This window comes from Camarhynchus parvulus, chromosome 13 (assembly GCF_901933205.1).
Source record: "Camarhynchus parvulus chromosome 13, STF_HiC, whole genome shotgun sequence".
Lineage (NCBI taxonomy): Eukaryota > Metazoa > Chordata > Aves > Passeriformes > Thraupidae > Camarhynchus > Camarhynchus parvulus.
The window spans coordinates 1,287,459-1,303,642 of NC_044583.1; the positions used below are offsets into that span (position 1 = coordinate 1,287,459).

Genomic DNA, 16,184 nt, shown 5'->3' on the forward strand with positions numbered 1-16,184 from the left:
CTGCACTGCTCCAGCTTGGGGAGGAACTGGGAGCTGAAGACACATGCTCCCCCTTGGGAGAAGCTCCTCCCCATCCCATACAGTGAGGAGTGGGATATCCACCACTGACCCCCTCCCATCCAGCAGCACCCCTAAAGTGCTGCTTTTCCCTCCCAGAAATGCCACCCTGAGCCACCAAAGGTGTCCCTGTGCTGCCAGGCTGGCTCTGATCCACAGTGGAGATGGAACCCTGAGCCCAGCAGACACTGGTTCCTTCTTCCCTTCTGGCCCAGGTCCTAGCACAGCATTAAAACTCCGCACCAGGAGTGGATTTGGAGGCTACATGGAGAAAGGGGAATTGTTGCTGATTGGGGCAGACAGAATAAAATGCAGCTGCCAAAGGGAAATCAAAGCATCCCGCAGAGTACAGCCAGGTATGCTGCACATCAAGGCTGTGCTGGTGTGGAAATACTGTATTAAAAGGAATTTATGATCACTACTATCTGCCAACAAAAATACACAGAATACATTAAGCTCCAGTTTTAAATGCAGAAAAGATAGGAAATTCAGAGTGGTTTTCACCAGTTCACCACAAACACATCTCAATGGCCAGCCCAGCACTGGAGTGAAGGGGAGGCAATGTTTAGTTGTCACCTCTTGATGGCATTTCTTCTTCTCCTAGTGCAGGAATTCTGCCTGCCCAGGACAGCGAGGCTGCAGGTGAACAGCCACAGAGCTGCTCACAGCTGGCCAGACAGAACACAGCTGCTCATCCTGCTCCCTTCTGAGGGGAATTCCTTATTCAGCCTTTCCTTTCTCTCTTCCTTTTACCTAAAAAGATACCTGGGATAGAGTAACAGCTTGCAGGAGACACAGAGCATCTCCTACCAAAGGGAAGTGAAGGCAAGGGTAATTATTTTGTAGAATAAATACATGTACTCACAGATAAAAACTCTGGTCTTGGGAACAACTGGATCGATCCCTCCCTGTTCAAGACCAAAGAGACATTTCCCTGACCAAAGGACCTGGTCCTTCCTCTGTAAGACTGGGATGTTTGTCACAATTCAGACAGAAACATTTCAAAGCCTGTAGTCATCCAATAGGTATAAATGCATTTAGAAAATGCAGGAAAATCCATCTTGGAGGATTTCCTATTAAAACAAGGTTTGCATTTCTGGTAGACTCTCTTTCTCTCCATCAGTCCTGTCCATTGGAAGTTGCATTGGTTGGATATGTGAGAGGACAGGTGTGATTATCTCCCCATTTTAGGGGAGAATAGGCTACATATGCCTGCTCCACACTTGGAATGCTTTCCATGGACAGATCCCAACCTCCCTCTGCTCCTTAAATTTGTGATACTCAGGACTTTTAATCTCTGTGTGTCTATGGGAGCATCCTCCCACGCTGAGAAGTCGGGCTCTGCAGGAATTTGGTGCCATCACCAATCTGTGCCCCTTGCTGGTGGTGGAGTGCTGGTCAGAAAGGAGTTTGTAGGATCTCCATGAAAAGGGCAACACCACATCTCCTGTCCCTGGCTGGGGCAACACCAGGACAGGGCTCTGCCAGCAAGGAAATCACAGCCAGTGCTAACCTGCTCTGGTGGGAGATGTCCCTGCCCACGGCAGGGAGGTGGAACAAGGTGAGCTTTAAGGTCCCTTGCCGGCCAAGCTCTGCAGGATGAAATGCCATCGCGTGCTGAACGGGAGGCGGGAGGACGATCGCCTCCTCCGCAGACACAGCCAGGGCCCAGCTGGCTGCCTCCCCCAAAGCCCAAAGCTTTCCTGACTGTGCCACCAGCGCTGGGCAGGCCAGGTCACAGCCCCAGCAGGGGCTGTGGCAGCTCTGGGCTGTCACACAGGCGGGAATGGCCCCTGACAGGGAGCACAGCACAGCTCCAGCTGCACCCAGCCTGCCAGGGGAGAGGAAGGAGGTGGATGGAATCCCATCGAGGGAATCACCCAAAGGGAAATCACAGGAGCAGGCTTCAGAGGGGAAGGGGGCTGAGGGGCCCTCCTGTTTCTATTCTCAGGGTGAGAAATGATGCTCACTTCCAAAAAATTTAAAAGGTTTATTAAAACCTAATCAAAAACACAACAGACGACTGAATAGAGAAAATATTACAGCGCTGGGAGCAGAGGATTTCCCCACCATGTGCTCACCCACACAATGGAGGTTTCACCTTTTAACCCTTTAGCCCCCCCAAAGTTCTGTCCATCGACTCCTCCTTCCCTGCCCAGGGGTGGAGATCCCTTCCTGACACCTTGAGTGGGGGTCAGGTGCTGCCACAGTAACGAGTGACCCTCCCAAATGTCCCAAACCCAGGGCACCCCTGAGAACAACACAAGGGGGTAAACCACAACTATAAAACTTCTCTTAACATTTCCCTTTTAATTGTGAGAGTCAGCCATGGCATTACTCATCTGTCTCATCAGCAAGCAGGAAATAAAACCAAACCCAGGCCTGGTGCTCATGAGCTGCACCCCCAGCACAGCCAAATCCCTGAGGCTGCATCAGCCAAAGCACAAACCCTTCCTGCTCCTGCTTTGCACACTAAATGGGATTTAACCAGGAGCATCCGAACCCCAGAGCAAAACTCGCAGCCCTGATGTGTTTAAGCAGTTCTTGGTGTTCCAGGGATTTCCCATCCCCACCCAGCACAGCAGCCCAGGTTCATGGCACAGCAGGACAAATGCGCTGCTTTAATAAATAAACCATGAAAAACATCTCTGTTTTCAACAAAAAGATTGACACCGACACTTAAAAATGTTACAGCTGTTCAAGGAAGGCCTTCTGTCTTATTTAGTTTGGGGTATTTTGAAGTCAAAAGTGTGTTTGAGGTTGGGTTGGCTCGAATAATGTGATTAAAACTGCTGATTTAGACGAGTAAGCTGGAAATCCTGAATTTTAATCATGTTTCAGTATGTAGCTTCTAGACATTTCCCTTAAAAACAGTTGATTCTCTTTGATTCCTATAATTTGATACTATTCAACAACTGGGAGCACACACTGGAGCAATACATGTGTAAGCAATTACACAGCTTCACATGCTGCTAAAACAGAACCATTCTGTTAATAGCTTTTTCCCAAGAGAAATTAATTTTTTACTTATTGTTTGCATTAAGTTGCATTTGGGAAATGAAACTCAATTTAAAAAATACAAAACCACACTTTCATTTAAGCTATTTTGTAACATTTTTTCTACTTGACACCTCAGACAAACAAAATATGTGTATCCACAGGTAGGCACTGCGTAGATGTGTTACTGAATCGTCCCTCTTCCCTGAGAGCTGCAAATCCTACAGCTGCCAGACCTCCTCCCTTGCTCCTCATAAAGGGAAAGAAGAGTTTCCATTCTAGTTAATTTCCCAGCTCTAAATCAACTACCCAGTGAGTAGAAATAGCTGTGAAATCCCCTCCAAAATCTGCCAGAAGGGTTCCAGCTGTGGAGGGGGAAGCAGCAAACTCCTGCTCCCACAATTGGTTTGGAACACTTACCAATTAAAAAATATCCCACTCTTGGGATTTTTTTAACCACAACTAAAATAAATTAAAATCAATTAAAAATAAGATCACAGAATCACAGAATGGCTTGGGTGGTAAGGAACCTTAAAGCCAATCCAGTACCACCCCCTGCCATGGCAGGGACACCTCCCACTGTCCCAGGCTGCTCCAAGGCCATCCAGCCTGGCCTTGGGCACTGCCAGGGATCCAGGGGCAGCCCCAGCTGCTCTGGGCACCCTGTGCCAGGGCCTGCCCACCCTGCCAGGGAACAATTCCTCCCTAATATCCAATCTGAACCTGCTCTCAGCTTGAATAGGTGTTATTGCATTGCCTTGGGATGATGGATCAGGAGAAAGCCCCAGGGTGTGAGCAGAGCTCCCAATGCCTCTGCTGGGGACGTGCCACCCACCTGCCCCTCAGTCACTCAGCTGCCTCACAGCCAAAGAGACAGTGTCCAACAGGTAAAGTACTCCCAGAGGATAAAACCCTTGTCACTGCACAAATGACAAGGTCTTTATTGGGAATAAATGTCAAAGCAGAGCGACAGCGTTTATTTTCCAAGCAGGAGACACTGATCCTGTGGTGACACTGCAGGGATGGTGTTATTCCTGTTGCTGATTTAATCCCTTTATCAGCTGCAGAAGCACCAGGACAGGCTTTGGTCTCCCACGCCAGCTCTGACTGCCACTGCTGTCTCCACAAGCTGTCCCCAGCCCGGGGTGCTGCCTCTGCAGCCCAAAGCACCCGGAGGTCCCTCTGAGCATTGGCACTCCTTCATTTGGATGCGCTCTGTCCATAAAGATGCTTAAAGAGACACCGAGGAAGACTTTAATTTATAGCCCCGTTCTTTTAATCTTGGTCAGCCAGATTTTTTCAGACATCTGTTTATATCTCCTTATAATATATTGGCTGGAGCAGCAGCACCAGGCAGCAGCTCCCTCGCAGGGGCTCTGCTGACATTTATAAACCAAAGCGATTTCTCTCGTGTGCTTTATGTTATCAGCTAAACCTGTCCACTTAAATTATTGCCTTGTAACCAAATCACAACTATCTGTTACTCTGCTCTGTGCACGTTTCCCAGGCTCTATACCAATATCAAACTTTGCAGAGGCTAAAAACAAGATGATAAATTAATAAACAAATGGAAAACAGGACATGCTTCCACCAGGCTCACAACTGAGGGAGGATCAGGCACGTTGTGCACCACATTACTAAAAGCAGAGGGCTGCAGTGTGGAATATGCAGCACGCAGTGATAACCAAAGAACCCCATCTCTCTTCTTCTAGAGCAACCAAATGACCATTTGTGTTTCCTCTAAAAGAGAAAGGTCTCATCCTGGGCTCCTTTCCAGCTCATCATTCCACACTCCACAAGTGTGTTTGTGTTCCAGCATGGGGACAGGGCTGAGCCCCAACTCACTGCACAGCTACAGGCTGGGAAGTTGTACATCACACACTGACCTGCAAACCTCCCACCAAGGTTGGGCAGTAACACACTGCACTCCTGCCAGTGGCTTCCCCATCCCATCCCATCCCATCCCATCCCATCCCATCCCATCCCATCCCATCCCATCCCATCCCATCCCATCCCCACCCCTTGGACAAAGCTGACAGCCACTGACTGCCCATCAAGAGGAGCCCAAGAGGGACAGGAGACTCTCCCCCTGCAGCACCACCCTGTCCCCCTTGGCAGAGGAATGTCCCCTGGGAAGGCTGGAGCAAGCAGAACAAAGGTGATCCAGCTCACTGAGCCAGATTCCTGGCTCGTCCCCAAGTGAGCATCCTTGTTTGCCATTGTAAGAGACTTCAAAAATCTATCAAGGGTTTGAAAACAAGCCCCAGTTATGAGTCAGTAAGTGGCTCTGCAGCTCTCAAAAATTACCTCAGTGTGTGAGCAAACCTCAGATAACATCTACCTTCCTTTACTCTTTGTTTCTCTCCACGCAGGGAGTGAGGGAAAAGGGACTTTCTTTCTAGTACAGGCAACAAAGGAATCTGGAATCAATATGTGAATGTTCCAGCAAAACACACCGGCAGTGCTGCAGTACTGAAATAATCACACTGCCACAGCATCCATAATAAGTTATCTGATGGCACCACACCTTCTCCCTTAATAAAATAATGATTAAAAACCACCAGGAGACAAATCCCAGCGAGCAGCAGAGCTCCCCACAGCTGCATCCCCAGCTCCAGGAGCCACCAGGGCTGGGGACCTGGCTGAGGCTGGGGCATCCCATGCTGGTGGCACACAGGGGACACTGTGCCTGACTCCAGCTGTGCCTGGGTGGATGGGATGTCCCACACCAGCGTGCTCAGAGGAAAACAGAGGAGCCAGGCCCAGCCTGGGGGGCTCAGCTCACGCCCTGACCCCAGACTCTGGTTAGAGCTGCTGAGCAAGGAAGCAGCAAAGCCTGCCTCTGTTTTTCTTTCCTTTCTTTCTTACAAAGGCAAGTCAACCACTCTCCAGATTGCTTGTTACTTCAAAACAGAACATTTTTACACACAAAAGGAAGACATGTAACAGACACAGGTAAGAATGAGATGGATTACTAATGGGAAGAAGAGGCCCAGAGCCTGAATCTCATTTTATTTCTTTCTGTCCCTTCTTCACTCAGCTATAGCCTTTTGCATTAGTTCACTGTCTGGCACTCACTGCTCCTCCCAGTTAAGTGCCACTGGAAAATGTCATTAATATCTCTATGTCACCTCCTCCTGATAGCTGGTGGAGCAGTTTCACAGCACCAGGCCTGGAAGCTCCCCCAGCACCCCCAGCATTCCCCACCTGGGGCAGGGAGGAAGCTCAGACACCTGTGTGCACATCCCAGGTACAAACTCCTGTGACCAACTCCTCTTCCTGGGGAAGAAATGCTTTACAAATGCACTCCCTGGGCAGCTCTTCCTCCCACGGTACTGCTGGGGAGCCACAGCTGCCTGCTGAGTGCAGCATCTCCTCGGAGCAGCCCCAGCCTGGGCACTGCCTCTCCATTGCTCCGGTAACCAGGGACAGCAGGGGCTCTGCAGGGGATGGGATGCAGGAGTAACCCCTGGGGTTATGCACCATGCCCAGAGCCATGGTGCCACCTCTCCCAGGCACTGCCCAGCTCAGGCTGGAGGAGCTGGGCTGCCTCTGCCTGTGAGTGACCAGCCCTGGTGCTGCCAGCCTGCTTTCATCACTGCTGTTCTGTCTGATCATTGCCCAGAGGGCTGACAAGGACAGAGATGTCCTTCTCTTCCTGGGATTGCAGAGGAAACCCTCAGAGAGGAGTTCTGTCCTTACAGCACGAGCAAACAATTGGCACTGCTGCTTCCTTCTGCCTCCCAGGGCACCCAGATGGAGCAACACCGGGGTTTAGATGCTGGATGCTGCTGCCTGTTTCCCAAAAAGCATCTCCTGTGGAAAAGCTGCTTGGGTAAACATTCAGGGAGAGCAGCCAAGTCCACACACCACACTCACCATGGCCAGTTCAGCCACCAGAGGCAGAAGGGCTTTTTGTATGATCAATTCCAGCAAAGGTTTATTCCAGCCAAAAGGGGAAGCAGGGACAAAAGAGCTGGCGAGTGGTGTGCACAGGGCTCATTAGGGGTCAGTGGCCAATGGTCCAAAGGCACTGGGGTGGCACAAAGGGCAGGACAAAGGGCCCTCCCTACAGGGGATACACAGGGCCAGCCACCAGGGATACCACAACCAATGAGGGAACAGGGAAAGGAGAAACTACCAGAATTTGGGACATACAGGGAAAGGAATTGGGGTGGTTCATGGTGTTGTGCAAGGCTCCATGGGGAAGACTTCTCTTTCAGCCTAGGTGGAGATTCTATAGCATACTCTTCCAGGGCAAGAGGGATTCAAAGGATTCCACACCCAGACACACAGGGAGCAGGCAGGGCCTGATCCCCCAGCCACAGACCTCACAGAGGCTCTTCCAGAAAGGCCTGAAGGGGATGAATTGTTGAGAGACTGAATGAAGAGTTCAAAGCACCTCAACAAAACCAAGGAAGTTCTCATGTAAGAACTTCAGTTGGCTAGTTTATCTGACAAACCTTTCAGTGACATTCCAAGCTCTGTTAATAAACATCCTGGAAATCGACCTGTCAGAACGGTGATGTCTAAGTATGACATCTTCTCCAACACTGATTTTGTTCTGTGCCGCAGTGGAGCAGGGACAGAAGCCATCTGAAATGCTTTCAAGCTTGCCAAGGGTGAATCTGTCCCCTGTTCAACACCCAGCACAGCTGCTGGCAGCAAAGGCATTCCTGGGAAAGCCCCAAAGCCACCCTGTTCTGATACATCCCAACAGCAGGTGTGTTCCTGCCCAGGCTCCTCACAGGTCCCAGAGCAGCAGCTCTGCTTTCTGCTTGAACCCCACTTGAACAGGGACAGGGAAAGAATTGTGGAATGGTTTGGTTAGAAGGGACCTTAAAGATCATCCAGTTCCAGCCCTCCTGCCACAGTGATGCCACCCCAAAAGGGCTGATCCCATTTGAGTTTCTCATTTAGCAAGAGAGAAGTGACCCACTGGTGCTTGCTGTGCTACTGCTCTCCCGTGGCTGATGCCACAGAGCTCACTGGGTGGACTCAGGGTGTTAAGGGCTCTTCACACCAGGATTACAGGGAGACACCCCCACAGTAACCCTTGGGAGAACTTTCTTGCACCCAGTGATTTTTAATGCCAACCTTGCTGCACTAACCACATCTTTAAGCACCATCCATCAGGCCTTCAGCTCAAACACTTGTTTGGCTGAAAAGGGTTTTAGAACCACTCTTTTGTCACAGTGCTGAGAGGTCTTCTCTGTAATTTGTTGCCATCAGCAAATAGAATGAAAACGTTTTTAAAATGATGCCAGAATCCAATCCCTCCTCCCGTGATTCAATCCACAGCTAGCAGAGAACAAAGCCTCACAAGGAAGGGGCTCTCCACTAAGTAACCCTTGATTAGAGATGTGAAAGCACCATTCCATTTGGACATTGGGCTGGACCGTGCTCACAACTGGTCCTTTTCCCTGAGCCAGGGCTCTCCTGTGGCACTGGGATTTCTGTTCTCCCAGCTGATCAGCCGGTGCTGAGTGCTCTGAGCACTGCTATTCAAACAGAGGCACCCCTCTGGGTGAGGCTGGGCTGGGCTCCCTCCTCACACGGCCTGCCAAATCCACTTGGCTTCTCCTGCAGCTTCTGCAGCAAGAGGGAAGGAGGGGCAGGCGAGCCCCTGGGACAGGCAGGGCCATGGGGACAGGCAGGCCCTGGCTGGCAGTGCCAGGGCAGGTCCCTGTCACTGCCATCCACCCTCGCTGGCAGCCAAGGTGATGATGATGATGATGATGATGATGATGATGATGAGATGATGATGATGATGGCACACGGGGCCCAGCCTTGTGCCCAGAGCTGAGCCTGCTGAGCACACACCAAACCTCATCCCTCCCGTGCAGGGGAGCCACAAGGACAGGAGGGGTGGCTGTCACACACAGGGCACAGCGTGGCTATCCCATGAGGTGCCTGGGCCCCCTGGGAAGTCTGGAAGTGATGGAATTGAAGGTGGAGGCCAGCGAGGTGCCTGGGGAGGAGGGATCTCAGGGAAGAAGGGGTGACAGGAGGGCTCCAGAGGGAAATACAGGCCTTCTGATGGAGGCACTGCTGCAGCATCTGCTGATGTATCTGCTGCTGCTGCTGCAGGAGGGAAATGCTTCCTGGGGCAAAGAGCTCCTCCAACAAGTGCTCCAGACTCCCACCTCCCAGCTGGGAGGGCTGCTCTGCCTTGCAGCGCAACAGCAGCAAACACACTGGGAATAAAATAACACAGGGCAGGAAGAAGAAGGGGTGTCCTTTTGTAGACTGGGCACAACCTGTTTTCACTTTTCCAGCAAAGCCTTCTCCCCAGTTTCAAGGCAAGCACTGCAGTGAGTTACCACAGCCCTGGGTGCAGCAGGAGCTATGTGCTCAGGATTTAATACAAGGCACTCGATTTATTTTTTCTTCTGATCCTGGGCTTGAAGTCTGTGAACTGCAGCAGTTTAGAGAGTTTAATCCCACAAAGGTCCGAGCAGAAGAAACAGAGAGACCAAAGGTATCCAGCCACACTCTGATATCTCATCTCTCAAATGGCACACCAGGCTGCAGAGACACTGCAGCGACCTTTGTCTCACCATGTCCCCAAGTCAACACCCATGAGAAGCTTACTTACAAAAGCCAGTTTTAATCCCTTTCCAACTCACTACATTATTTATCCCCAAGCCAATGCTACAATCCATTCAATAGTTGTCGTTCCTCAGGTCTATTTGTTACTCCAGAAAGCCCATCTGGGATGCTGAAGGCTTGGCTACGTTCAGAGAAGATCAATGCAGGATGTAGGCAGAGAAGAACAAGGCAGCTGACCAGGAGAATTGAGAACCTGACAAAAGGAACTGAGGATGATATTAATTTTGTGGAATTTTAGGTATTTAATACCTTTTGAGAGAGGCTTCTTTACTATGATGGAGGTTAGCACCTCCAGAACATCATCAACCATCGTGTCTCCCACATGTGTCACTCTCAGAGAGCCTCTCCTCCTCTCTCAGCGACTCAGGAGAGGGCCACCAAAGAACCTGGCAATGTGGAGGCACAGAAAGGACACAACAGGGAGGGATAATCCATCAGGACCAACACCAGTGTGAGAATCAGGAGGTTTAAAACGGCCATGGTTAATCTGTTGTTGGAAACAAGGAGTTAAAGACTATAAAGGGCTCAACTTGAGGAGGGTAAAGGAGCAAAAAAGGAAACTATTTTCCAGGGGAGAACTGGGAAGCTCAAAAAGGGAATTCTTGACCAGGCCTCAGCACTCTCTGTTCCTGTCCTCAGCTTCTGAGTCTGTAACTCAGAGCTGAAATTGCAAGGATGAGACACGCACGATACAACTCCCTTCTCCCAGCTCCAGCTCCCAGTGGGAGCGTTTCAGGACACGCTGTGCCTCTGTCAGGGCGTGCAGCTCACTGCCTTGGATCCCCTCTGTGCTCGATGTGTGTCAGCTGGCTCCCCCCACCCAGGCCCCGGCCCCCGAGCCCGGAGCCTCCCCGGGGCCGAGGGCTGCGCAGGGCTCGGCCAGCACGGCCCGGTCCAGCCCGGGAGGTGCTGGTCCCACCCGCCCGGCTGCCAGACCAGCAGGATGGATGGGAAGAGCTGCCTGCCAGCCCTGCTGCCAAGGCAGAGTGAGAACAAATTTGGATAATAAAAGCTGGAATAAGGAGATGCCTTGGAGAGCGCGCTGGAATAGCGCTTTGCGAAGCTTCAATTTAAAGCCTTGTTTCTACAGCTAACGCAGTCGTAAGGGACATTAGCCTAATTTCTGTCAAGAGAACTTGTCAACACGGCAGTATTTAAGATAGACACTAAAGATGTGTTTTATCTCACAGATAGATCACTGGGAAAGGAAGGAGCTGTGCCACACTTGGTTCACAGGAAAATAAATTGACGTTCTCCCTAGGCCTAATTGGTGGATGCTGTTTTATAACACCACATGCATGAGCAGCCTCCCATTTTATCAGTGTGCAGCTGAGATTGGTGCCAAATCCACTAGATAGTGGGGTTAGATACAGGAACCCACAGGGATGTGCTTCAAATGGGCACCCAAGGACACAGAACTGGGCATTTTCCAGCCACAGAGTATCTGAAACATTGGCCATGTCCTGAAGGGTCAGGTCCTTCTACTGATGGTGCTCACCAGCTGAGCCACAGCTAGTGGGGTGGGATTTCAGGGCCAAGGAGAGAAAACTGGTGGTAGAAGAAGAGAACTGTCTTGGCTTCCTTAGGACCACCAGCAGGAACTCACCTGGCCTGGTTTTTAGAGACGCTCCATGGTGAGTCAGTAGAAAGCAAAGAAAAGAGAGGCTGTACCCTCCAGCTTTAGGAGAGAAGTGTTAGCATGCTTCTGCTCCCATCACACCCCACTCTGAGGAACTAAAACATTCCCAGGAGCCTGAGTGTATTAAGGCTGGCATGGCTCCACACGTCCCACGTGCCAGCCTTGGAGCTGGGTTTGAGACATGCCCAAGATGATGGTGGTGCCACAGCACAAAGGCTTGTCCCAGACTTGCAGCTTCTGCACTGGAAAGTTGAAAATGCCCTTTTATTTGCAGTTGTTACACGGAAATAACAGCCATGTAACCTTGTCCTTGCCTTGGAACAGAAATCAGCTTGCAGAGGAAGCCTGAGGGAGCGCGACCCTGAGCTGCAGGCTCGAGGGCAGGAGGGTGGCTCTGCTCTGCCACGGATTCTGCACTTGCAGAAGGACTAAATCACTACAACAGCCAGCAATGTCCCTCGGGAAGGAAATCCTCTCAAAGATAAATCAATAACTCAGTGTAATTTTAGCATGCAGCCAGGAGAATTTACATTGCCAGGAAGGCTGAGAGCTCTGCCACAGAGACAGAGGCACAGCACCATCAAACAGCCCTGCAGCAGACCCTGCACAGAGCTCGGGCTCTGGGTGTTCACTGCCAAGCCACGAGGCTGGGCTCTGCATTTTGGGACCCCACAGACCCAAATCACAGAGACAGCAGCAGGGATGTGGTCCAGCCAAACTCCCCTGGGACAAACCCACCTTTCCCTTTTCTCCTCTGCAGCAGCAAGGCTGCAATCATGGCAGTGCTGGCAAACACTCCGGATCCTGCAGGGTGAGACACACAAAGCTCAGCTAAACCAGGCTCAGGAGCAGAGGGGGAGTGCTCCAGCCACAGCCTCCCCCCCTGGCCAGGGGGTTCCCACCAGCCAAGCCACCCACGAAACAGCACAACGAGGATGAGCCGCAGCCCCCGGTGATTAATGAGACTGCAATTTACGTAATTATATTAATGGTAAGTACACTCGGAGCAGTAAGTTCAAGGGAACTGATGACACTGTAGAGCACAGTTCAACACTGAGCAGTAACTCCAGCAAAAAGGGGGGAGAAAAAAAAGCCCCTAATTATTCAGGAGCTCTTCTCCCAGATTCTCAGGGTCAGCCTGGAGGAGAAGGTGGCCTGAATTATATTTTCGTTTCCAGAACATCAACAGAATTGCTAAGTGAGTTCCAGCGGCAAGGTCAGAGCCTGCCCATTGTTATGCACACCAGCCCTGTCCCCTCCCCAGCTCTGCCGGGCCAGGCAGCGCTGGGCTGCCGTGTCCCCTGCGATCCCGGGGACACAGGACCAGCTCCTGTGCCAGTGCTTGTCCTGGGCCCCAGCACGGACAGACAAACTGCAACAACCAGTTCCTCAGAAGCCAGGTGTAGCCTCCATGTCTGAAGGTGCAGGAGCCTGTCCAGGATAAGCCTGAGGAGCAAACAGCCCAGTCCAGGCAGCAGAGGTTTGTGCACACCCAGCCCTCTCCAGAGTGCCTGTTGGCACAGCCACAGCCCTGGCAGACGTGGAGCCTGTGCCAGGGCATGCAGAGCTGGGAAGGACTGTGCCCACACTCACAGAGCTCTTCCCCCATACACCCACCTGGAGCCATGGAAGCATTTTGGAGCACTCGTGCTGGCCACAGTCCTGTCACTCCTCCCAGGTTCCTCTGGTGCCAACAAGCTCTCACACAGATTGTGCCACCAGTGCTGATGTGCTCCAAGAGCCTCAGTCTGCAAATCCAGCTTTACAGCAGTCACCAATGCACTCTGGGCTTCTGCATTACTTCACTGAGACATGGACTTTTACAGGGGCCTGGAGTGCCAGGCCACAGGGAATGGCTCCCACTGCCAGAGGGCAGGGATGGATGGGATTCTGGGAAGGAATTGTTCCCTGGCAGGGTGGGCAGGCCCTGGCACAGGGTGCCCAGAGCAGCTGGGGCTGCCCCTGGATCCCTGGCAGTGCCCAAGGCCAGGCTGGAAATTGGGGCTGGGAGCACCTGGGACAGTGGGAGGTGTCCCTGCCACGGCAGGGGGTTGGAATTGGATGAGTTCAAGGTTCTCTTCCAACCCAAACCATTCTGGGATCCAGTGACTCTGCACCTCTGAAATGCTGAGATCTGCCTGCAGAGCTGCCCCAAGGGCCAAGGTCAGTGCTGGAAGCTAAAGGTGCATTATGACCACCCCACACAAAGCCAGGACAATGACTTGTTTTGCTCCTACAACACAGAACACAAAGCTGCCTGAAAAACCAGGGCAGAAGAACTCTGCAAAGGCCACACAGAAGAGGAGACCCCACAAGCCTCATATGACCCCTGTGTCTGATTGAAAACCAAACCCAAATTAAATGAACAGTCACAAGTTTGGTGTCTCAGGATTGCACTCAGAGCTCTCCTGGTGCCTTCCAAGCTCAGCAGCAGCATCCAGCAACAGGGAACGTGCAGAAGGCAACTCAGGGATGATTAGGAAGACACATATGAAGTTATCCATCACAGAGCAACCTGTGTGCACCTACATGTCCTGCAGTACAATCAGAAATCAACAGCAAGATGCAGAAACCCTCAACCACTCAGTAAAATATAAAGAACAATTGTAATATTGATTTTTAAAGCACCACTGTAAAGACAGTTGAGAAGAAGCCTGGGAAAGCAAAGCAAAATGCCTGAATTGAAACCTTTTTTTTTTTCCCTCAGAAAGACATTAATAATGAATTTTCAATGCAAAAAGAAAAACTGAAACCCACACCAGATTCTCCTGGTAATAACAGCTTTCTGCAAAGCCCAGCTATTAATGTAACAGGGACGTCCATCAATCAAGCACACAGAAAGTACTTTGAGAGCTAAAAAAAGAGCATGCAAACATCTGCTTTTGGCAACTTAAATTTTGCCCTTAAGCACAAGGAACATAATAAATTATCAGCAGGTTGGGCTTGAACTTGTTTTCCTCCATCCTGGACCTAAATGCTGAGGATAAGGATGAAGGTACACAAACATGCTGCTGCTGGGATTTGTCATGACAAAAAGTGGGCGAAAGGAAAACAATTTCATTTGTGTTTTCATTTGAAAACACTGGTGCAAGAGGACACCACACAGGGGTGTAGCATCTCCTGTCTGCAGTTCAGGGAGCTCCTGTGAACCCTTTTGCACCTCCAGCATCCTCAGCACATCCAGGACTGCTGGAGTGGTCCCACAGTGGAGTGACAAATGTGCCAGTGTGCTCCAAGGTGCCCATGGCCTCCCTCCTCACCCAGCTCCTTCCCTGCTCCCTGTGGAGCTGTGGTGATTTTGGCAGCTCCTCAGTCCCTCAGTATTCTCTCAACCACCACGTCACACTTGGGGTCCATCCACGCAGCCAAGCACTGCCTGGGGTGTCCCAGCAACCCCAGGAAAGCTGGATTGGCACCAGGGGCACGGCTCCAGAAAGCAGCTGGGGTGTCCCCACGCCTCCAGTGTCTCCATCCTTGTAAAACACAGCAGGTGAGAGCAAGTGCTGAAGATAATGAACACAATTTACTGATTCCAGCACAGGAGGCTGCAGGCATGGCTGCAACTAAGTCTTAATAAATTCTGAAGAGTGACACCATAAAATGGCATTATGGAGGGCTGTATTTATTGTCTCCCCATGCTTCCGTCTCCAAGGTGCCACGTTACACTTAATAACAGTTTTCTCCCCAGCTGCCAGTGTTGCAAACCCTGACAAGCTAATGGTTGGGCCAGCCCTCCCCAAACACACACATCTCCACCCAGCACGCAGCTTCCACGGCAGGAACAGGCAAAAAGGATTAAATCAGTGCTGCCCAGGTGCTGCCCAGGCTGTCCCCTCCGTGCTGGCTCTGCTGGGCTCCCTGCCACGCAGCAGGACAGGACTTTTGTCCCTGGAAGTGATGCAGAGGAGGAGCAGCTGCTGTAGGGTGGTACCTGCATGCCCAGTGACCTGCTGGGACAGGAGCATCCCTGCCCTGCCCTGCTGGGAACACCAAGGCCCTGCCAGCAGAGCAGCCCCACCTGAAACTACTGCCTGCTGCCACAGCAAGCTCTGGGCAAGGCACCAGCACAGCCCTGTGGAGAACCATGGGGAACCAGGGATCCTCAAGGAGAAGCAGAGGTCCTCAAGGAGAACCATGGAGAACCAGAGATTCTCAAGGAGAACCATGGAGAAGCAGAGGACCCCTGGTTCCTTGTGCCAGAAGGGCAGGAAACCCCATTCAGCATTCCCAGCTCCACTACCACTGCAGTGTGCATTTCCATGGTTCCATATTTAGCTTTTGGACCACAGGTACAGTTTTTCTGGAGCATAATCTCCGCTGAGCTTCTTGTTCTCCCTGCTGGTGCAGTGTTCTAAGGCTGCAAGAAAATCACTTTGAGCTTCAGGCAGTGCCTTGGGTGTGGATGGAGACTTGACAAGTATAAAGATGCTGTTGTTCCATCCCTGCCAGCATCACCTGCACTGCAGAAGGCACAAAAGAAATCATGTGAACCATCTTTAGTTCTCTTCAGAATACAAAAAGGTAACAAGAATCCCCAAACTCACATCTATCAGTTTATCAAGCACAGCAAACAGTACAAACAGGAGTGCAGGTGTGTTTGGCCTGAGAACACTCACAGTGGATGGAGGAGAGTGTGTCCATCTCCTCACCCAGTGTCCCCCCCTCTGGCCTCCATGTCCCTCCTCTCTTGCCAGCTGACAGTTACCAGCTCTCCTCAGCAGCCTGGCTCTGCTCCTCCTCCAGGACAAGTCCTTTCCCCCTCAGAAAGCAAACCAAAGGTTTAGAGAGCATCTGAAGAGATCAGTGTGTGGAAGGATGATGAAACAGGAGTCAAGTGAAAGCCCCTTGGCTTCTCTTCCAGCAAAGGCTCTGCCCTCAT

The 16,184-nt window shown here is 51.3% G+C and overlaps 1 protein-coding gene across 1 annotated transcript in view; it reads right to left on the reverse strand.

Moving 5' to 3' along the window:
• Positions 1–16,184, reverse strand: part of SIL1 (SIL1 nucleotide exchange factor) — a 111,405-nt gene that overhangs the window by 61,688 nt on the left and 33,533 nt on the right.